This window comes from Podarcis pityusensis (assembly GCF_964106645.2).
Source record: "Podarcis pityusensis genome assembly, chromosome: 14".
NCBI classification, from domain to species: domain Eukaryota; kingdom Metazoa; phylum Chordata; class Lepidosauria; order Squamata; family Lacertidae; genus Podarcis; species Podarcis pityusensis.
This window is the reverse complement of record NC_138039.1, coordinates 32642143-32664813: the sequence shown is the minus strand read 5'-3', so window position 1 is coordinate 32664813 and position 22671 is coordinate 32642143. Positions and strand designations below refer to the sequence as shown.

General features: G+C 43.9%; 1 long non-coding RNA gene across 2 annotated transcripts in view; it reads left to right on the top strand.

Moving 5' to 3' along the window:
• The window catches only part of LOC308463684, an 82327-nt gene that overhangs the window by 42620 nt on the left and 17036 nt on the right, over positions 1-22671 (top strand). Inside the window, exons 4-5 of one of the 2 annotated variants that reach the window (XR_013979686.1) lie at positions 2989-3050; positions 3824-5179. This is a non-coding gene — a long non-coding RNA (uncharacterized lncRNA). Of the gene's footprint in view, positions 1-2988; positions 3051-3823; positions 5180-22671 lie in introns of those variants that run through there. The other variant, XR_013979685.1, reaches the window with a different exon arrangement.

Genomic DNA, 22671 nt, shown 5'->3' with positions numbered 1-22671 from the left:
TGGACGTCCCTATTTTCATCAGAGAAATGTTGGAGGGTATGGATTTTTGGGACCCCTGAGCCAAGGAAATAAATGACTATACAAACTTTAGAAGACATCTGAAGGCAGCCTTGTATTGGGAAGTTTTTTTAAATGTTTAATTATGTTTTTATATGTGCTGAGAGCCACCCAGAGCGATTGGGGCAACCCAGTCAGGTGGGCAGGGTATAAATTCTTTAAAAATTATTTTCATGAGAGAAATGTTGGAGGATATGTGAAGTAGGCCATCTGTCCTGTATAATACAGGATTGCCCCATATTTCAGTGTAGAATTCTACATTCTGTATTGATACAGTTTTGTCTTGTATTTCAGGTCTCTGTCTCTCTCTGTCTCTCTCTCTCTCTCTCTCTCTGTGTGTGTGTGTGTGTGTGTGTTTGCCAAGTTAGGGAACCTTTCCACATGCATGTGTTTGACAGAGTGTGTGAAACGTCATGTATTTTAAGTTCTGGGTAGCCAAGCACAGACAGATTTACAGATTCATGTGTATGTGTGTGCGTGTGACAAATTCCAGACAGGCCATCCTCTTAGGCTACAGTAGATTGTAATGGATGGCCTTGGAAGTCACTTCAGCACCAGATGGAAAAAAATGGCCGCCAACTGCCCTGTCCTGTATTTTGCCAGAACAATGGTGGCAACCATACTGAAGTGTGACCTTCAAACTGGGATGTTGCCTCTTGTATTCTGGGGTCGAAGATGATAGGTAGACTGATAGTCTACTGACAGGCCGTTGGCTTCAAGCTCCACTTTCTGCTGTGAGCTCCAATGGGAAATGCCTTAACTAGCCATAGAAAACAAAGCCTGAAGCTGATAGATACTAATTTCAAGCGCTTGGGATCATTTGCACAGGGAAAGTCACAGGGAGCTGGATATCTCACCAATCCTCACCTGAGCATTTCCTTTCTAGGAAATTAAAATGGATTTACCACTATCAGTCCTCCTTCCTGAAGAGTTATGGCCTGCTTTTAGTGCCAAACGGGACTTCACCTGGCCTGCTTTTACCCCAGTTAGTTGATCAGGACAGACAACAAACCTCTTTTGTGTCTCTGCTTGCCCCTTGCCTGATGGCACACATGATGTGGTTGTGGTTTTGGGGTAATCGCTTTGCAGGCCAAATTGGAACCCAGGCCAGGCCTGATTAGGCCTGTGGGCCAGAAGTTCTCCACCTGTGGTATAAAGGCAAGAATCACATTGGTTGCTTTGCCCACTTTCATCTCTGGCCTATTTTTTCTCTGGAGATTTGGAGCAAGGTATCCTCAAGCTAGATGCCATGATAATACTATCATGTCAAATTTATAGGATTCCTGTGTTGCAAAGAGTTGGACTTGATAGCCCTTAGAATCCCTTTCAACCCTACAGTTCTATGATTTCATGAGTAAAAATCACAGAAGAGAATTGTATTACAAAGACACAGTGCAATGTCATCAATTTTGCCTTTGATACTTCCAACCAGGCTTGCTTTATAACTATAACCCATGATTATAGGAGTCAGTATGAATCTGAATATTCAGCATTTATCCAGTAGCTAATCGCAGAAAGTCACATGGCTTGTAAAGTATGGGAAAGAATGCCCTAACTTGGAGGAGAAAAGGCTGAAACTACCCGACTGGTTATCTTTCATAGATTAGCCAAAAGGTTGGCTCACTCATTTGCTTATAGTTCAAAGCCATTTGCTATAGAACTCCCTTTCCTCCACGAATGCACAAGCAATGTTAGGGTGTCACAGAACTTGCCGGTCAGTAATCACACGGTCCAAAGTTGGAGTTAACACTTTATTAGCAAAAACACAATCCCCACAGACTTGGCTGAGTGTCAGGCCTAATGAGCACACCAGGCCTAATGAGCACACTCTGTGAGTCTTCCTCCAGGAGATCAGTTGCAGTGACTAAAGATCCTTGCTCCCCACAACTGCCTATATCTGCTCCTCTCCAGGGCTTTCCCCAAGCAATCAGAGACTGCACCTGTATTCAGCCAAGCTCTCCCCCGCCCTTTTCATGCCACTCCTGGTTCTGGGAGACAAGAGGGGAGCTTGTCGCAGCAGGAGGGAGGGCACCTGTGCCTCTTCACTAGCCTGACTCATCTCTGCCTCTTGACCTCCCACTCGCCAGTTTCAGCTTCTGATTCTTGACTTCTCTCTGCCACAGACTCTCCCAGCTCACGAAGCCTTGTTACCTCTACAGCTTCCGACACCTCCTCTTCCTGGTCTTCTCCCTCTGACCACTCATCTTCATCCCACCACCACTCCCCGGGCTCTGAGTCTTCCTCCCTTGATGGTCCCCAAGCTGGTTCCTCCCACCATTCCTCTGCATCCAGCCAGTCCATGACATAGGGCAGGCCCGCCAGATGTTTTGGACTACAATTCCCATCATCCCTAGCTAACAGGACCAGTGGTCAGGGATGATGGGACTTGTAGACCCAAACATCTGGAGGGCCGGAGTTTGCCTATGCCTGACATAGGGCCAACCCAGGCCCTGGACAGCCCTCCCCAGTATAAGGCAACAGGATATATATGAAGGCACCGCTGTTGGGAACCTGGCATGAGACCAACCTGGAATGGTGCTGCCCCCCATCCAATTCCAGGGTCCACCCACTGCCATTCATTTAGGTTTCCTTGGCAACAACAGAAGGGGGGTTAGCTTTGCTAGTTGGGTTTTTTAATATTCCCTTAGCTATGCCGTAATAAGCTTTATGTGTCTGTTCGATTAGACGTATATGTGCCTTGTTATGTTTACGGTTACTGTGCATTAATAAATTGGTAATCCTCACCCATAAATGTGCTTATTGCCTTCAGACCCGTAAAAAGCAGTGCCCTTGTTAAAACCACCTGCGGAACAGATGCCCAACAGTTCCTCTGTAACATCTGAATTGGGGATGATCATGCAGGTCCTGGACCAGTGTTTGGATTATTGTTATTCGTTATCGTTAAAATTGTTACCCACCCTATACCCACAGGTTCCATTCACAGGAATAGGATGGCCCCCCAGAAACACATCTCAGGAAACAAAGGGCAAGAGGTATGTCTTCGGCATTCACCAAAAAGATGTTTAATGAAGGTGTCGGGTGGGTTTTAATAGTTAAAGGTAAAGTTAAAGGGACCCCTGACCATTAGGTCCAGTCGTGACCGACACTGGGGTTGCGGCGCTCATCTCGCTTTATTGGCCGAGGGAGCCGGCATACAGCTTCCGGGTCATGTGGCCAGCATGACTAAGCCGCTTCTGGCAAACCAGAGCAGCTCACAGAAACGCCGTTTACCTTCCCGCTGGAGTGGTACCTATTTATCTACTTGCACTTTCGACGTGCTTTCGAACTGCTAGGTTGGCAGGAGCAGGGACCGAGCAACGGGAGCTCACCCCGTCGCGGGGATTCGAACCGCTGACCTTCTGATCGGCAAGTCCTAGGCTCTGTGGTTTAACCTACAGCACCACCCGCGTCCCCTTGGGTTTTAATAGTTAGGAGGGGATATATGAATTGCAGTTTCTCCCTCCAGGCTCCCACATGCGTGGAAGCATGTCTAAAGCTGGTTATACTACTTACAGTGCAACCAGCATAGCTTATGGCTCTTTGCTTCAAGAGCGGCTGTGGCACATATTTTATGTGAAAGGCTGTACACCCGGTGTGGGGGAGCTTTGGCCCTCTAAATATCAGATATCATTGGACCACAGCTTCCATCAACCCTGGCCATGCTGGCTGGGGCCGATAGTAGTTGTATTTCGGCAACATCTGGAGGGCCATTGGTTCCCCATACCTGGTATTATTACCTGGTATTATTACCTGGTATTATACATAGGAAGTGGCTTTAAACGTGACCAGCTGTGTATGGAAAACTTGTGCAGCTAAGGACTTCCCAGTGGTCTGTGTCTCTGCTGAAACTGAGTGAGGGGTGAGATGAAAGAGCCTTGACTTCTGCAGGAGAAAGCACTTGAGATGTCTAATAAGAGGACATCAGACCGGAAATGCAGAATGGCATAGGACTGAGCCCCTGAGGTGCTGATTGACTGTCAAACCTAGAAAGCTATATATTTGGCTAAAACAACATTGGGAATCTTATTCCCTTTGTGGGTGCACCATTCATCAACCTCAGAGATTCAGTTAATAGCTGTATTCCTTTATAGTTTGCTCTTTCAAGAAACACTTGTTCTTACTTTCTGTGCAAGATTTCCCTCTAGCTTCCACTTCTTGCTTTGGGATGTGTGTATCTGCCACAGTTTCCCCCCCATTATTGTTATTTTAATTGCCTGCAAATTCTCTGTCCACCTCTAGATGGTGTATTGTATTCATTGTATTTTTTCGATCTGGGCTTTTATTACATAACCATCTGGAAGGTTTATTAGTACCCAAAGGTAGTCTGGAGAGGGGACTTTTAGGAAGAAGGACAACAGACTTTTGAACATATTTAATCTGTAGTAAAGAGAGGCATAACGTTAACTTGATGCAAATGAATGAACAACAATTAGCTTCAGGGTTCATATTTGCAGTGAGGTTTTTAGGTTTAGGACATGAATTAGAATTTTCTTTCTCCTTTGAATAGATATTTATTTTAAAAAATAAGTATGATAAATTATCTCTCTCTTTCTCTCTCTCTCTCTCTCTCTCTCTATATATATATATATATATATACCACCCTTCCTCCCAAAGGAGCCCATAGCAGCAAACAACAAGTGATAGAACAACAAAAACATATTTAAACATCTTTAAAACTTCCTTAGATTGTATCCAGCAGTATATGTGGTCACCGGTTTATTCTTGTGTCTTATTACACCAGTATAGTTTTCAATGAACAATCAGGTTGTCTACCTTCTCTTACTCAACTTAAAGCATTTATCCATTTTACTATATGAGCCAGCTCCCACACTCTTATTATGCAGTCTTCCAAGATAGGGATAAGCACCCCCCCCAATACAGTTCATTTCTACACAAGCAGCTTTTAATGGTTGTATTATCGATTCCATATCTGCTGGTGAAACTAAACCTTAACATATCCAGATAAAATTATAAGTGGTTGTGCCAGGAACTCCTAGCCCATTGTAAGTTTAAGTTCATGTTTAGTATTCCAAAATATAATTGTTTTGAGATATGATCAAGAAATTTGAAGCGTGTAAGCACTGGATGCTTTGCAGCTCCATCACATGTTAATTCTACCATTCTGCCATATGACTAAATTGTGTTGTTTTTTTAAATAAAAAGAAATTCTTTTAAATTTGTGAGCCAAGTCTCCAGTGGGACATGTTGCTGTTTCCATTTCCCTACCGCTTCTGGAATGTTCTCTCTCAGTTCTTTGTCCCATTTACATTGATATGATTTTTTTATGTTGTAAACTGTCCTGAAATCTAAGAGTATAGGGGTGGTATAAAAATTTAATAATAGTAATAGTAATAATAATAATAATAATAATAATAATAATAATAATAGAGCAAGCCCATACTCATAAGTATCTACTATGTATTTTGGAAAGTTGTTTGTGCACAATGCATTTGGATATTTCAACCATGTTTTGTGGGATGGTTCTTGAAATCAAGAAGCAGGTTTTTATCTATGTTTGGATACAATTGGGTGCCATTTTGAATCAAGATGGGGGACTGAATCTTTCAAAATTGCATTGATTTTAAATACTGGTGTCAAAGCACTGGGGTTTTTTTTAATGAGTTCCGAAGCAATTCTAGATATCAGGCTGATAATGCTATATATTTTACTAAGAAGCTTCTTTTTTTTTAATCATTAAGATTTCAAATTCTGTTATATTTCTGAATGGATCTTATTTCCACAGTTAATGATATGCCTAATAATGAAACATAGTTGGTAGGGTGTTGTTGCCCCTTTTTATGACTTATTTCTTCCTAAGATTTTAGAATACCTTTCAATACTTATCTTACTTCAGTATTCCTCCTAATCTGTTGATCATCTAATGGCATTTTTTTCTTTTAGTTCCTGATTGTAGCAAGTAGCTATAATCAGAGACAGCCCTGAACTTAAATCTCCTTTTTACCTATTGCAGACATTGATTTTTAGTTCATAGGTTTGTTTTGAATATTTCCGTATCAAACCTGTTGCAGTGCCGCAATACAGTTTCAAGTTCCATTAACACATTTTGTTGCTTCGCGAATAACTCTATATCTGGGTGAAACCGACTGCTTCGTAATATTTCTTTATATGTGGCCACCATTTTTTCCAGTGATAGTTTGACAGTATTTCATGTAATCCTGTGTTTCTTCCTGTCCCAAACAAAGTTTATAAGCAATTCCCCCCCCCAATTAATCTAATGCTTAAGTATTACTCTCATCATCCTTGATTTATTAATCACCATCTAAACCACCATCTCTAGGCAATTTATATTAAAGATACTTAAAAGCAGTTACAAACACAGGAACAGCAAATGCATTTAAAACAAAATTAAAAGCATACAAAGTAGTCAGTTGTGGTAAAGTCTCCTGGAGCCCTGCGTATGCCTTAGAATTTGCTTTCAACATGAGGGGATAACAGCTGAGGAGCCCTTTGCAAAAAAAAAAGGACATTTTCCATTAAAAGTCTCTTGCAAAGCTGGATTTAGAGATGGCGGTCCAAGGTGAACAGAATGCTTTCAGCTATCAGCAGTCTTGTTACATAGACTTAAATATCTTGCTTGCTTGAACAGGGCAGCTTCAAAAAAGCTTAGCAGGTGCCATGTGGAATGTTTCGCTGCGGTGTGTAAAATTTCACATTCCTCTACCAGGTTCATGACAGAAGGGCTTACACCGCCCCTTAAGCCTTTCATGTGGGCTTCGCAGGGTGTTGCAAAAAGCTTGTGTATGGCTCCCCAATTCTGTATTCTGGGAGAACCGTAAAGATCAAGGCATATTTAAAAGGCTTTAGAATTCTTTATTAACCTGGTACCCTCCAGATGTTTTGGTCCACAACGGTGCCCATCAACTGTAGCCAGTTGAAGGGGTTGCAGTTTTTTAAATACATCAATAACTTTATTGATGTATTTTTAAAAATAGCACACACCCCTTAGGTGACAGGAAAGATTTAAGGTATACAGTGAAAATACAGCATAAGAATACACAGTTCATTAGTATAACATGTAGAATATGAATTAACTTTGAGTAACCAAAATAGTCTGGATGCCTGCAAAAGTTCAGGCATTGTTTTTCTCATTAATGTAATAAATAAAACAGTTCCAGTCAAAGGTAAATGAGTCTTTAGCTAATCACATTTTGTTGCTTAATTCCTCTATTAGGGCCAATTTCCAAACTCTGTCAAGCCAGTTCAAGAAGGTTGCCTCTACCAAGTCTTTCCAAAACTGAGTTATAACAAGTCTAGTTTCTAACAATAGGTAACCAATAAGGGATTTAAATAGGATATCTGCATTCTGAACATGAAATATTTTTAGAATTGAATAGGCAGCAGTGTGTGCTTGTGCTAAGTGTTTGGTTGCAATGTGTGTGTGTGTTGCTCACAGCAGTTTATTCATTTTGCAACTCTATGTATAGAGTGAAAAAGCTTGGCAGCCCTTGATCAAGTACAAACACCTCCAGATGCCAATGGAATAGGTTGGCATATTTATGAATGTTATTTATTTATTTTTACAAATCTATCCCACCTTTCATGGTTCTCCCCCTCCCTGTTTTGTCCTCACAACAACCCTGTGATGTAGGTTAGGTTGAGAGGCAGTGACTGGCCCAAGGCCACCCAATGAGCTTCGTGGCCAAGTGGGGATTTGAACCCTGGTCTCCCAAGGTCATAGTCCAACACCCGAACCACTACACCACATTGGCTCTCCAGCTGCAGTGTGTATGTATGCATATGTCTGCTGCCCACAACAGTTTGCAGCTGCTGATGTTACAGTCACTGGTATAGTGCTGGGCTGGATATAGACACATCAAAAAAGCTTTTCAGTGAAACGTGTTGTAAACTTCATAAAGGGAAATCTCGTTGACGAAAGACAGGACTCCACAGCGCCATCTGGTGTCACAGTTATAATGCATATAAAACGCTTTTGAATATAGCTAAGACCCTGGCAACAGAACCAGGAAATGCAATACAAGCAACGCAGCAGGTTGGGGCTTTGCCAGCGCTTGCGCACTGCTCCCCCAGGAGATGCATCAACAGCGCTTTGCCAGCCTTCATATGAAAGGCAGAAACGTCACTGCAAACTAGGGCTGCGTTCACACAACTGTTAATTTCCATGTTGTGTTTGAGCTTTTACATGATGCACAAGCCACTTGCAGAAAACTAATGGAATATAGTGCATGTTTAGGGCTCATTTCTGTGCTATTTAAAACAAACCAAAAAACCCGTCTGCAATCCCATTAAACCGGATAATTGCAGGAGTAAAGTGACTAAATTTGGGTCAGCAATACAGGTCCTTCCAGCTGTTTACATGGGAAATTAAGAGGGGACAGAAGCCCCACATATGTGGAAAGGGTGGCAGAGTAGGAATGTTGTCCAATAATGTCACTATATCACACCATGCCCGCTAGCGTGAATGAAACTGAGTGCAGAATGCCAGTTGTTGGTCAAAAAAAACCCACACGGCAGGTGCTGTAGTGTGAAAGGAATGTTTAAAAATTGGATGGAAGTGCTAGTATTATAATCAGGAAACTTAATGCAATACAGTTGTACCTTGGATCCTGAATACCTTGCAAAGTTGAACGTATTGGCTCCCAATCGCCATAAACCCGGAAGTGACTGTACCAGTTTGCAAACTATTTTTGGAAGCCGAACATCCAACGCAGCTTCCGCAGCTTCCAATTGGCTGCAGGACCTGCCTGCAGCCAATCAGAAGCTGCGCTTCAGTTTCCTAACGTTTCGGAAGTCGAACGGATTTCTGGAACGGATTCCGTTCTGCTTCCAAGGTACAACTGTATTCCCAAAGTCAGAATGTATCCTGGGTCTTAACTAGGGTGGCCAGCTGAGAAAGAGGACTGCGTTATATTTCATCTTTAGTAGAAGAGAGCACTTCAGCAAGTGTAGCTTGGCAGCATTCTCTGTAGTAACTGATTGGACCCCGAAGAAAAACGCTAATTGTTTAAACCAGCAGAATCCTGTTTCCTCAACCCCCATAATGCTCGAGCAACTCCTCTTTTAACCAAGAGATGGCACTGCTTGGCTGACACAGCCCCTTTCCTAAGTCCCCAATTAAAAAAGGGTAAAGGAGGACTCGGAATTATTTTTAAATGCTTGAAAACACACCTGAATTCTTGCTAGTCACGCACTTGACACCGATGAGTAAGTTTTTCAGGCACAATGTTGAAGAGCACCTTTCAGCCTCCCTGACACTCGTCAGGGGTTGATGTGAAGGTTGCCAATGCAGCATACAAAATGGATGAGAAATAGGGTAGTCAGAGGCAAGAGTGTGCAAAGGCAGGAAGGGGGTCTCCTGGAGCCAGCTCTGTCACCAGAGGCACAGGTGTTCTAGGATAGTCTTTCACCAGCCATGGCTGGTTGGACAGCTACCTTGGATTGGGATAGCGTGGCTGCAGTTGTCCCTGCGTTGGTAGCCCTATGGTTGGATAGCTGCAATGCCCTCAATGTGGGGCTACCCTTAAGGTTGGTTTGACGACTGCATCTGTTGCAGAACACAGTTTCTTGTGGGGGCAAGCTACCACTAGCCTCTAACACCTCGTTGGCAGGATTTGCACTGGCTATCAATCTGCTACCTGGCCAAGTTAAAGGTTTTGGTACAAACATATAAGACCCTATACAGCTCAGGACTTGAGGCACGACCTTATCCCATATACAGTGGCACCTCTGGATACGAACGGGGTCCATTCCAGAGCCCTGTTCACATCCTGAAGCGAATGCAACCCACGTCTGCGCGTGCGCGATTCACCGCTTCCGCGCATGCACGTGATGTCATTTTTACTGTCTGCGCATGTGTGAGCGGCGAAACCTGGAAGTAACGCGTTCCATTACTTCCAGGTCGCCACGGAGTGCAACCTGAAAGCACTCAACCTGAAGCAACTTCAACCCGAGGTATGACTGTACTCCTAGTAGATGGCTGCAGTCTGTGGCAGAGTCTCTCCTGCAAATTCCAAAGTCAGAAGCTGACTCCACAATAACTTGGTGGCTGCCCCTTTCTTCGGAATAGCATTCCTGTTGGGATGGTATATAGACCCTTTCCAGAAACAATTGAAGACATGGTCTCTACTTGGTATCATTTTAATTTTTTTGTGCTGTTACTTTCTGTGTTTTTTTAAGCAATGTTTTTAGCTGCTTTTATTGCATTTCGTGCATCGCCTTGGAACATGTGTGTGTGTGTGGCAATGCACTAATAAATAAATACTTTTAAAAAGAGAGGACAGAGACCTTGTGCCTTTTAGTAGTTGTGCAGAAGAGGGGATTTCAGCAAGTCCAGCTTACACAACCAGCTCCAAAACTGGTTGTGGATATAACCTCTCTGACCCCTGGCATGGTTCTCCTCCTTCTTCTCCACCTCCCCACTATTTCCTGAAATTCGAAAGGGAGATGATGGACAAGATAGAGCAGGGAGAGTCTCACTTCTTGAAACCCTGGAGAGCTGCTGCCAGCCAGTGTAGACTGTACTGTGCTAGATGGACCAAAGAATCACAGAATCATAGACTTTGTAGAGTTGGAAGGGACAAAAAGGGTCATGTAGTTCAACCCCCGCAATGCAGGAAAGTAGGGCTCGAACCCATGACCCTGAAATTAAGAATCTCGTGTTCAATTGACTGAGCTGTCCTGGTCTGACTCAGTGCAAAACAGCTTCCAGTGATCTACATCTCACTATATTATCCTCAAAAATTATTTGAGGATACACATCAACAAAGAGAGAGAGAGAGAGAGAGAGAGAGAGAGAGAGAGAAGAAATGCATTACCAATCAAGAGTGAAAGATTAGACCAAATTTGCACAATATGCATTTTAATGGCATATTTTGATAACATTCAAAGCAGCCTTCCACAATCTGGCACCCTCCAGATCTTTTGGACTACATCAGCCACAGCCGAGATGGGAGTAGATGAGGATGTTTTGTACAGGAATTCATTCTTCTATCATTCTTCTAGCATCCCCGGGGGAGGGGGGAGGGGGCGGTACTCAACAAAAGACTTTAAAAATGTGAAAACTGCTAGAGGAAAGCCTGTCCTGAGATAGCTTAGAGCATCAAGTGGGGAAGCATCAACAGCAATGTTGTTTCCCACATAGTCATTGCAAAAGAAAATGCCGCATCACACAGGGCATAGTTAAGCAGTGGAACTTAGTTCCACAGGAAGTAGTGATGGCCACCATATTGGACGCTTTTAAAAGAGGATTATACAAATTCATGGAGGATAAAACTATCGATAGCTACTAGCCATGATGACTATGTTCTGCCTCCACTTTCAGAGGCTGTGTGCCTCTGAATACCAGTTGCCGGAAATCACAGGAGGGAAAAGTGTTGTTGTGCTCTGGTTCTACTTACACTGGGGCATCAGTTGGCTACTGTGAAGACAGGATGTTGGACTCGATGGGCCTTTGGCCTGATTCAGCATCCAGGCTTTCTTTCTGCTCTTACCTTTTCATCTTCATTATCCTAACTGCAGTTGACTCCAGAGTTCCCATAACTTAATCTATAATAATGCCCCCCCTCAATTAAATTGCATTATGCTGCTGCTATCGATATCAATCGGGGCCCATGACATGTGGTTTTTATGTTCATTGCTCATAATGTATCTGCGCTGTTTATTTCCTCACTTGCGCACATAATATCTAGCCCTGGCTCCCAAACTGAAAGGCAGGCCTTCATTATGACGCAAGGCTGTGTTTATCATTTAGAAGTTTGACTTCCACCCTCCCATCCTTCTGGTTGAGTTGAGCATGCTCTGTTCAAAGAGGCTGAGAATTCTGAATTCTTGGGTGCCTGCTCTGAGCTTTTCCTGAAAGGGACACTCTTCCAAATTACTAGAACTTTCTTTTCTGCTGGCCTGATTTCCTGCTTCTCCTGAAACAGTTGCTTCACTAGTAGCAATGTGGTGTTGTGTAGTGGTTTGAGTTTTGGGTGTGGACCAGAGCAGGCATCCACACAGCTGTTTATTCCATTTCCCAGATGTTTCCCTAACTGTTAATTCCTGCATTATATCTGCACTTTCACATGACATAAAAGAATCTTCCAGAAAACAAATGGAATTTAGTGCATGTCTCGTGCTCGTTTCTATGTTATTTGATTCCAGAAAAAAATCCATTTGCAGTCCACTTATCCTGGAAAATTGTGCCCCCAAATAATTCCCTTTTAGGAAAAAAAATTTCAAACAGTTAATCAAATCATGGGACAATTGCTACAACCAGCCCCAAAATTAGCCTATCTTATTTTACTCCTCAGATTAACATAACTACTAAAGAATTTAAAGAAGTTATTAATATAACTACTAAAAACTCCTTCATTTATTAACTACAGCTAGTTTGGTGACTGAGTGGGGAAATGGAAAACTTTAAATGCACATCTTTTTGAAGCCTAGATTTTGCAAGCAAGGGACTTTGTGCTTCTGGACAAATTAACCATTTCACAAAAGGAATATCAGTCAGGGGATGGAAGTACTCAAACATTCTATTCAACATGGTATCCTTTTATTGACACCATTGACTCATAGAACATTTTGGAGAGAAACTTTCATTTGATTGCCTTTCTTGGAATAGGAGTCTCCTGACTATGCTTAGCACCCTGAACTCCCAGAATTCTTTGGGGGAAGCCATGACTGTTTAAAGTGGCATCACAGTGCTTCAAATGTATTGTGTGAAGACGACCCTTATATTTGCTAATGCAACAAACCGCTCCCTTTGTGAACATTTAGTTAACCCTGTTTTAAAGTCTCCACTGAATGCAGTGGTGTAGCGTGGGGGGTGCAGGGGGGGGCCGGCCACACCGGGCGCAACATCTGGGGGTTAGGGTTAGGGGGCGCAAATCCACAGGTTAGGGGGCGCAAATCCACGGGTTAGGGGGCGCAAATTACTTGCCTTGCCCCGGGTGCTGACAACCCACGCTACGCCACTGACTGAATGACCATTGCTATCAGTTGCTTTTTGCTGAAGAGTGCTCACTTTCATCCAAGGCACTCCGTGGAAATTACAGCCCCTGATGTGCCCACAGCAATCTAAAGCCCATATATCTTTGTTCTTTTCCTGAAAATACACCACATTCTGAGAAGTTCCTGCAATATTACAAGGTCCATGTTCTTGCACACTTCTGGAACAACTTGGTCTAACCAGTCAAAACAACGCAGAAGCCAGCTGGCTTTTTGTTTGACGTTGCAACAGGGCTCAAGAGATGCTCATGTGTCAGACACTTCCCTTCATCGTCCTTCCTCTCTAATGCAGCTTTCCTGTTCTCTCCTCCTTCGCAAAAACAAAAACTTGCAGAATCTTCTCTCCCCCCCCCCCTTCAGACTTGTAGGTGTTGTGTCTTGCATCTGGAATGCAGCTATTTCCCCCCCTACTTAATATGATTTCCCATAAGTTCCCCACCATCACCACAAGATTAATATACAACTGTCCACCCATTACCTTCACTCCTCAAGTTTTCTAAGAAAGAAAGAAAGAAAGAAAGAAAGAAAGAAAGAAAGAAAGAGATGAAGTGATGGACATGAGGCAGGAGTTGATAATGCAGGTTACAGACAGGACACCACAGACTACTGAGACCGCAAAGGGTTAGACAGAGGCAACAATGTTCAGACAGCTGTGGCTTGTCTGGGGGGGGTGCCCCGCACTCCAAGGTCACGCGTGCAGGCAAACTGTGGCCGCCTGCGGGTGGGGAGTGTGCTCCCTCCGGACCCCACTCCCCACTCCGCGATCACGCCTACAAAGAAAGAAAGATTAAAATGCCATTAAGCACAATTTCTCATTATGTCCTGGGAGACCAAGGTTCAAAATTACACTCAGCCATGAAGCTCAGTGGGTGATCTTGGGCCAGTCATTGCCACCAGTCTAACCTACCTCACAGGCTTGTTGTGGGGATTAAATGAGGAGGGAGAGAATGAGGCACACCACCTTGGGCTTCTTGGAGAAAAAGGTGGTATATAAATACATTAAATAATGCCCAACAGCAGCAGCAGCAACAACAACAACAAACAACCTGATGCATTGCCACTCTGGTGGGGGGCTGATTCCAGGGCTCATTAAATGTGTACACATATTTAAAAGTGAACCAGACAAGGGGATAGGTATTAGGAATTATATCAGAATGGAACATCAGAGTTCTGGAACAATATCCCACTGAATATTGCCAGGGTAGGGAAGGGATAAAAATTTGGTTCAGTTCACATTATAGTGTGAAATTACCTAATTTGCACTTCCCACAACAATATGTGAACTGAAACACACCTTTCAAAACTGCACTCCTTAAAACAAGAGATTGATATTTCTGCTTGCTGCAGCAATACTATCCATTGCCCAAACAGCGTTTGGGAATAGACGAAGGGGATAAAAGTGTATGAAGATTGCCTATAGCTGAGGAAATAACCCATAATGTAGTGATGCAGAAAGGGAAGGCTGGGTGCCTTTCATGCTATTTGGTGGCTGTTTATTTATATATTAATGAGAAGTGTTTACAAAATACATCATCGGCCACATCACAGCAAATCTAGATGTTGTGACCACGTATACTTGTTGATACTTTAGTCGGAAAAGATGTTCTCTCTGGGGATGGATGTTTCCATACAACCCTGATGGAATAACAGGAGTATCTGAGCATCCTAGAATTGTAGGCTTGGAAGAGACCACATCAGTCTTCTAGTCCAGCCCCCTGCAATGAAGGAATCACAGTTGAAGAATCCCTGACAGATGGCCATCCAACCTCTGCTTAAAAGCCTTCAATGAAGGAGAGTCCACTACCTTCCAAAATACTGTAGTCTGTTCCTCTGTCAAATGTTTTGCTGGAATCTCATTTCTTGTAATTTGAATCTATTGCTTCAGGCCCTATCCTCTAGAGCAGTGATGGCCAAACTTGGCCCTCCAGCTGTTTTGGGACTACAGTTCCCATCATCCCTGACCACTGGTCCTACTAGCTAGGGATGATGGGAGTTGTAGTCCAAAAACAGCTGGAGGGCCAAGTTTGGCCATCACTGCTCAGAGCAACAGAAAACAAGCTTGCTCCATCGTCTATGTAACCACTTCAGATATTTGAAGATGGTTATCATATCACCTCTCAATATTTTATTCTCTAGGCTGAACATAGCCAACTCCCTCAACCATTCCACATAAGGTCATATTGGTTGCCTTCCTCTGCACACGTTCCAGCTTGTCAATTTCCTTCTTAAACTGTGGTGCCCAGAACTGGCCATGGGACTCCAGGTGGGGTCCAGCCAAGGGGAAATAAATTACTTCCCTTGATCTGGAATCTATATTTCTCTTGATGCGGCCTAGAATTGCACTAGCTTTTTCTTTTTTGCTACTGCCACCTCACACTGTTGACTCATGTTAAATTTGTGGCCTACTAAAACCCCATCTATCCTTTTTTTATGTGTACTGCTGTCAAGCTAGGTCTCCCCTATCCTATATTTGTGCATCTGCTTATCCCTACCTAAGTGCAGAACCTTACATATGAGCTTCATCCAAATATGTCGAACAGTGCCAGGCTCAGGACTGAACCCTGCAGCACCACACTTGTTAATTTATTCCAGGATGATGTGAAACCATTTGGTTGAGCATAGTTTTGGTTCAGCCGGCCAACCAGCTACAAATCCACCTCACGTTAACATGGTCTAGTCCACATTTTACCAGCTTCCCTCCATGAATTTGTCTAATCCTCTTTTGAAGCTGTGAGTGGCAACAGCTGAATGCGAGAACTCCCAAATAAAAGTGGTGCGAGGCAAAATGGCAGTATGGGCTAAATCTGCCCCGGCTTATCCACACATGCAAGTCATCCCTTGATGTTGCAGCCATCAAGCGACGCACATGTAGATCAGCTGCATGTTACTAACCAACTGCTCTTCTTGAGGCACCAGATCAAGCGAGGCTACAGAATTTATTCCCTGGAAAGCCATCAAAAGGGCGTCCAGAAGGAAAAGAGTCCAGTGACAGCATGGGCCTTGGCTCAGGGCGTTGATGGGAAACTATAAACCATAAATACGTTCTCTCTCTTTTTCTCTCCCTCCCTCTCGTTCAACAGCACACAAATTACTTGTCATTGTGGCAAAACAAACAAGGCTTCATTATCATTAACATTTGGATGGTGGTAAACAAGTTTATTTATGCTTGAGCTCTGCTAAAGAAACAGGTCCCAGTGAGAAAGAGGAGCTCCTAGTAGGTGGCCTGGATGGTTTTTTTTAATATATATTTTGGGTTGTTCCCACCCCCCCTTCTCTTCACATTGAGAAACGGCTTTTACAAAATCCCTCTGAACTCAGAGAGACAGTCTGCTATTCAAGCTGGCCCCGGGTTAATGAAAGTACGGGGTGTGCTTGTTAAAAGGAAGGACTTGGACACTAGCAGCCATGGGTGGTCACATTTTTATGTGTATGATATGTATCTTTTGCCCTTTCCACTGTTTTTGCCTTTAACTCTTACATCTCAGCTGCTCACCTTGGGGGACCTAAGACGGTAACCAGTCCCAAGTAACGGAACAATCACGGACATGATCTCAACAGGTTATCTTATCCAGCTCCCTGACAATGCATGAAATCCGCTGCTGCAGCATACCTGATCCAACCTCTGCTTAAAATCTTCTGGTGAAGAAGATTGCACCACCTTCCAAGCAACTGGTGTTCAGAAGCATCTCTACCTCTGACTGTGGAGGCAGACCATAGCCATCATGGCTGGTAGCTATTGGTAGCCTTTTCGTCCATGAATTTGTCCAAGCCTTTTTTAAAGCTCTCCATCATGCCTCTTGTGAGAGCAAGTTCCGCAGTTTTAACTATGCACTGCATGAACAAGTACTTTATTCTATCTGTCCTGAATGTTCCACCATTCAGCCTCATGGGATGGCCATGAGTTCTAGTGCTATGACAGGTGGAGAAAAAGTTTTCTCTATCTTCTCCAGTTTATGAGTAAGGGACAAACACCATTCCCATGCCACTTACTCTGTGCTATGCTTTAGTTTATATACCCCTGTCACATCCCCCTTCTATAGCTCGCTTTCCCCATAGATTAAAAAGTCCCAAACGCTGCGACCTTTCCTCCCCGGGGAGTTGCTCTGTCCCCATGATCATTTTGGTTGCCCATTTCTGAACCTTTTCCAGTTCTACAATATTGTTTTTGAAGTCAGGTGACCAAAACTACGATGACCCTGAACCATACACAGTATGGGCGTGCCATAGATTTGTATTAACAACATTATGTTATTGATTTCCTAATGTTTGGTCTAAATCCTTCATCTTGTAATTTGGATCTTGTCCAATGGGGCAACAGGAAACCAACTTTGTTGTTGTTTAGTTGTTTAGTCGTGTCCGACTCCTCGTGGCCCCATGGACCAGAGGGCGCCAAGCACTCCTGTCTTCCACTGCCTCCCGCAGTTTGGTCAAACTCATGCTGGTAGCTTTGAGAATACTATCCAACCATCTCGTCCTCTGTTGTCCCCTTCTCCTTGTGCCCTCCATCTTTCCCAACATCAGGGTCTTTCCCAGGGAGTCTTCTCTTCTCATGAGGTGGCCAAAGTATCAGAGTCTCAGCTTCAGGATCTGTCCTTCCAGTGACCACTCAGGGCTGATTTCCTTCAGAATGGATAGGTTTGATCTTCTTGCAGTCCATGGGACTCTCAAGAGTCTCCTCCAGCACCATAATTCAAATGCATCAATTCTTCGGCGATCAGCCTTCTTTATCATTTACGGGATAGTCTTTCAGTATATGGATATATCTATCCTCTCACCTCATAATTGTCTCTTCTGCAGGTAAAACATACCCAAACTCTTCAAAAGGGAGAGACTGTCAGGGGAAGTCCAATCTTCTCGAACACATGGTGAGTGTTTTGGAGGGGTGGGGGATATTTGGAGTTAAACCCTGACTTTTAATATCAGTACTGGACTACAGGTGTTTGCAGATGGGAGTTTCGTATTTCAAACAGGTTTTCACACATTGTTTGCCACTCAACAGCTTCGATCTGCAGAGCTGGCATCATTACATGGGCCACATAATACTTGTTCCACATTGGTAAGAAATCTGTCTTTTAGTGTGGCAGCACCCACACTTGGGAACACCCTTCCTATGGACATTAGGCATGTGCCTTCACTGTACTCTTTTCGGTACCTGCTAAAAACATTTTTTAGGAAACTTGCTTTTTCATCTGGTTTTTAACTTATCGTCGATTAAGGAAAAATCAAAAGCGGAAATGTGAAAGTGGGTCCCATGTTGTAACTTGGGGGTCAGAGGTGGCTCTCGGGTCTGAGTAAGCAGGTGACAAAGTAGACCTTCACCTGAGATCCCCAATAGTAGCTGCCAGTCAGAGCGAGCAATACTGGGTTAGATAAGCTAACACCTTCCTATGTTTCTGTGATCAACACAGAAAGCTTCCCAGCCATGAGCTCCCATCAACTGATAATCTGGAGCTGTTTCATCAGCTGTCTTCCTGGCAAAGAAGCCCTGAATCAGCATTGTAAAATAGCCACTCAGGGTGGCTGGGTGAAGTGAACTGGGTTCTCTAGAATGGTGTGTGTGTGGTTTTTCCACCTCAGGACCACATTCCCTTGTGGGCAACTTTGTGGGGGCCACACACCAGTGGCAGACATGGCCAGAAACAAAAGTGGTCAGGTTGTAAATTGTGCTTTTACAAAGTAGGCTGTACACTCCAACCAGGCAAGAGGCATCCTGGGAGTTCAATGACACGTTCTGGCCTGTTGAAAATACTCAAGGAGCAGGGAAGCAATGCAAGCGAGGGCATGGTCTGAGGAGAGGAAGTGTTGCCCCAGGAGAGTCCTGAGAGCTAGACAGAGAAGACTGGAGAGCCATGTTTGGTTCCCCCTGCCCTGAGGTTCCCCACCTCTGCCCTGGAGGGAAAATTGTGTATGGTTTGAAAGACCCTGCTTAAAAAACCCAAAATCCGTCCCTACCCATCCTTAATGTTCCTGGTGTAGGCAAAAGATGAAGGAGCCGCTCTTCAACGAGGCTGGCTGCTGAAGGTAGGCGTGAGAGAATGACAGAGTTCTCATCTCACCTCTGCCACGGTGTTTTCACCACCCTCTGTGGCCTTGGGCAAGTTTCCTCACCTCACTTTGGAACACCGTTTCTCCCTTTGGTGACACAGATATAATAATAGCAGCACAGGGCGGTGTTGCAAGCATTCATTACAGGAGGGGGGGGAGTTTTGTTTATTGCCTTGGAGATGGAAAGTGCTGTTGGAAGTCTTGTTTATTATCTTCCGAAGCTGCCAAGCTGGTCCGGCAACCTAGCATCAATGGGGGGGGGGGGGGGGAGCTGTGTTTGTATGAAGTGGGGAGGTTGTCCTGTGACTTGCAAGAGATAATTATGGTGTCTCCTGCACCATTCTGTGCTTAGGGCTGCAAAAGAACTAAACTCCAGTTCCAGAGGGTTTTATAGCAGTTTTGGGGAACCCTTCCTCCTCTGGATATTGCTGGACTACAATTCCCATCATCACTGACCATTGGCCATGGCGCCTGGGACTGATGGGCGTTGTAGTTCCGCAACATCTGGAGGGCCAAAGGTCCCCCACACCTAGTTAATAGGGTGCTGGACTGACCCAAGATATTTTGCTGCCCGATGTGATGCTGCTTCAATATATGCCAGACTGTTGAATCTTATTTCCATTTTGGCAAGGCCAGTGAGGGGTGTGGCCTGGGGAGAGGGGGTGTGGCTGAATAGCAGGTATAGCCTGGAGCCTAATCGAGAGATCTAGAGAGCCACACTTAGACTCCGTGCCTGAGACTCCGCAACCTTCTTCAAGCAGCTACAACCACATCAGCCCTATTCACAAACTCACAGCTTTTGGAATCACTCAGAGCCTGCCTAAAATATTTTGATGCTTGAGGCTGGGTAGGCATTCCCAGGGGCTGGGATTCCGGTGGTGGTCTACATAGCTTTTTTACCCTGCTTTTCATTAGCAAGAACAGAAACAAATAATGCAAACCAAGGGAAGATAGAGTATTTATTTAATTGTTTATTTACGGTATTTAATTTCTTAGATTTATATACGTCCCTTCATCATAAGATCTCAGGGCGGTTCACAGAGTGAAATACAAGATAAAAACATGAACCTAAGTAAAACAAAACAGCAAAACAATAAGGGTACTTGGCATCCCTTTATGTGGATTTATGTGTAAAGCAAATCAACTCTCTGCTGTAAAATCCATGTAGGTGAAACCAATTCAGAGGATGAGAATTTATCCTCTCAGTGTGACCCAGTTTGTTTTTCGGGTTGAGGAGCTGTCAGTGTCAATATGCACTGGCTGTTAAGGAGTCGTGAACCATTTTGTAAGCACAGTGATTTCTGGGTGCTTGGAGATGTTGGCCAAAGGACGTGTCTTCCTTGAGAACTTTACAAGACTCTCCCTTTGGACCTCTCTTGGCAAGAGAAGTGCTTTCCTCCCAAGGTGACACCATTTGACCGGCGCTTCTCACTCTCCTTACACAGCAACGAATGAAAGCAAGGCTGGCCTCAGATGCCCACCGTCCTGCGCCCGTATTCTTTGTTGTTATTACTAGCTCCAAAGTATTAGGGCCTCTCAGATGTCACTTGGAGGTGACTAAGAGTCAAATCTGATTAAAAACATCTGACCTTGCTGCCAAGTCAATGGTGTAAACTTAGTAGGCTGTCGTATGTCAAGTCATGTGAGCCAATTAAAAGAGCCCCCTCCCTTCACTCAAAAGATTCAGTTTATATTGTATAATCCAGTGCAAAGGGCATCTATTACATGCCCACCACAAAGTTTCTCTTTGAACTTTTCCTAGCGTCAAGAAGTCTTCAGTATTAAAGAAGACTGTGTTTGGACAACAAAGGGATACCTACTAGATCAATCCCGCAAACCTCAGAGTTGGAAGGTCAAATAGCATAGATGCATGGGGCATGAGATGGTTGAACAGGTGTTCATTCAGAAATTTGACTGTATTAAGCCAGGGCATAATAGAGATTGGGGTTTCTTTGCACACCAGTCCACAACTAAAGAACATAAGAACATAAGGAGAGTCTGCTGGATCAGGCCAATGGCACATTGGCTCCAGTATCCAAATATCGCAGTGGCCAACCAGATGTCTGTGGGAAACCCTCAAGCAGGAATGGCGCACAAGAGCAACTCTCCCCTCCTGTGGCTTCCAGCAACTGGTATTCAGAAGCATTAGTGCTTCCAACTGTGGAGGCAGAGCACAGCCATTGTGGCTGGTAGCCATTAACTGCCTTATCTTCCATGAATTTATCTAATCCTCTTTTAAAACCACCCAAGCTGGTGGCCATCCCTGCCTCTTGTGGGAGGAAGTTCCACAGTTTAACTACGTGCTGCGCGAAGAAGGACCTTATTTTATCTGTCCCGAATCCCACAACATTCAGCTTTAATGCATCTCCAAAAGTTCTAGTGTTATGAGAGAGGGAGACAAACTTTTCTGTGTCCACTTTCTCCATGTTGTGTATCATTGTACAAACTGATGTTCAACTGGTCCAACAGTGGAGGCAGGAATGTAGCCATCATGATTAGAAGTTATTGATACTAGCAGTTTGGTTTTCAATTCCTTTCCCAATAAGCTCCCTAGTGTGGAATTCACCTTTCTCACAGCTGTCTCACACACTGAGTTGACATCTTCATCAAGCTATCCACTATGATCCCAAGGACCCATTCCTGGTCAGTTACTCCCAGTTCAGACCCTATTAGCATATATGCAAATTTAGGATTTCTTTATCCCGACAGGCATCGCTTTACACTTGTTTACATTGAATCGCATTTGTAACGCTGGCTGCTTAGGTGTGCAGTTAAACAGATGTGAAGGCATCCAAATCTTCTGTAAGCATTAGCATTAGCATTTAATAGACCCAGAAGAACTGAACGTACACTCAGAGCAAGAACTGAACGTACACTCAAAGAGCTTATGCAAGAGCATAAGCAACCTGGCTAATTAAATACTTTTGCCTGTGCTTGCAAGCGTTGCCTACAGTTCTCTGTAAAGGAACAGTACACCACAGCATTTGCCATTTTACTTCCCGTTCATCCAACTTGGACAGATAATTTTGGAGCTCCTCATAATCCCCTTTTTCTTCAACTTCCTTGAAGAACTGGGTCCGACTCAGTATAATAAAGCTTCCTATGTTCCTAGCTTGGCTGATTGGCACCTAAGATGCTTCTCTCATTTTTATCTGTAGACACGGCAGAAATTCAATGCAAACAGTGGGAGAACATTTTGTAAGCACGGAGTTTATTTGAGAACAAAGGAAGTTCTCAGACTGATAATCAAGACACATGACTTCCTCACCCCCTGTTTCTGTTTTTTTAAGGAAGCTAAATTACAGCTGTGGTATCAGCAGAAAACTTGGCTACCTCAATGCTCACCCCTAACTATATATCATTTATGAACAACCACAATTATTAAAAAGCACAGGTCATGACACTGGTCCGTGAAGAAATCCACTTTCTATATCTCTCCATTGGGAGAACTGTCCATTTATTCCTGCTCTTTGCTTCCTGTTCTTTAACTAGTTACCAGTTCACACCTTGTTTTATAGAATAGGCTAGGACAGCACCTTTGGTGGGTAGGGATGAGTGAATATGTCGATTTCATACCCCCACCCCCAGTTTCTCTTT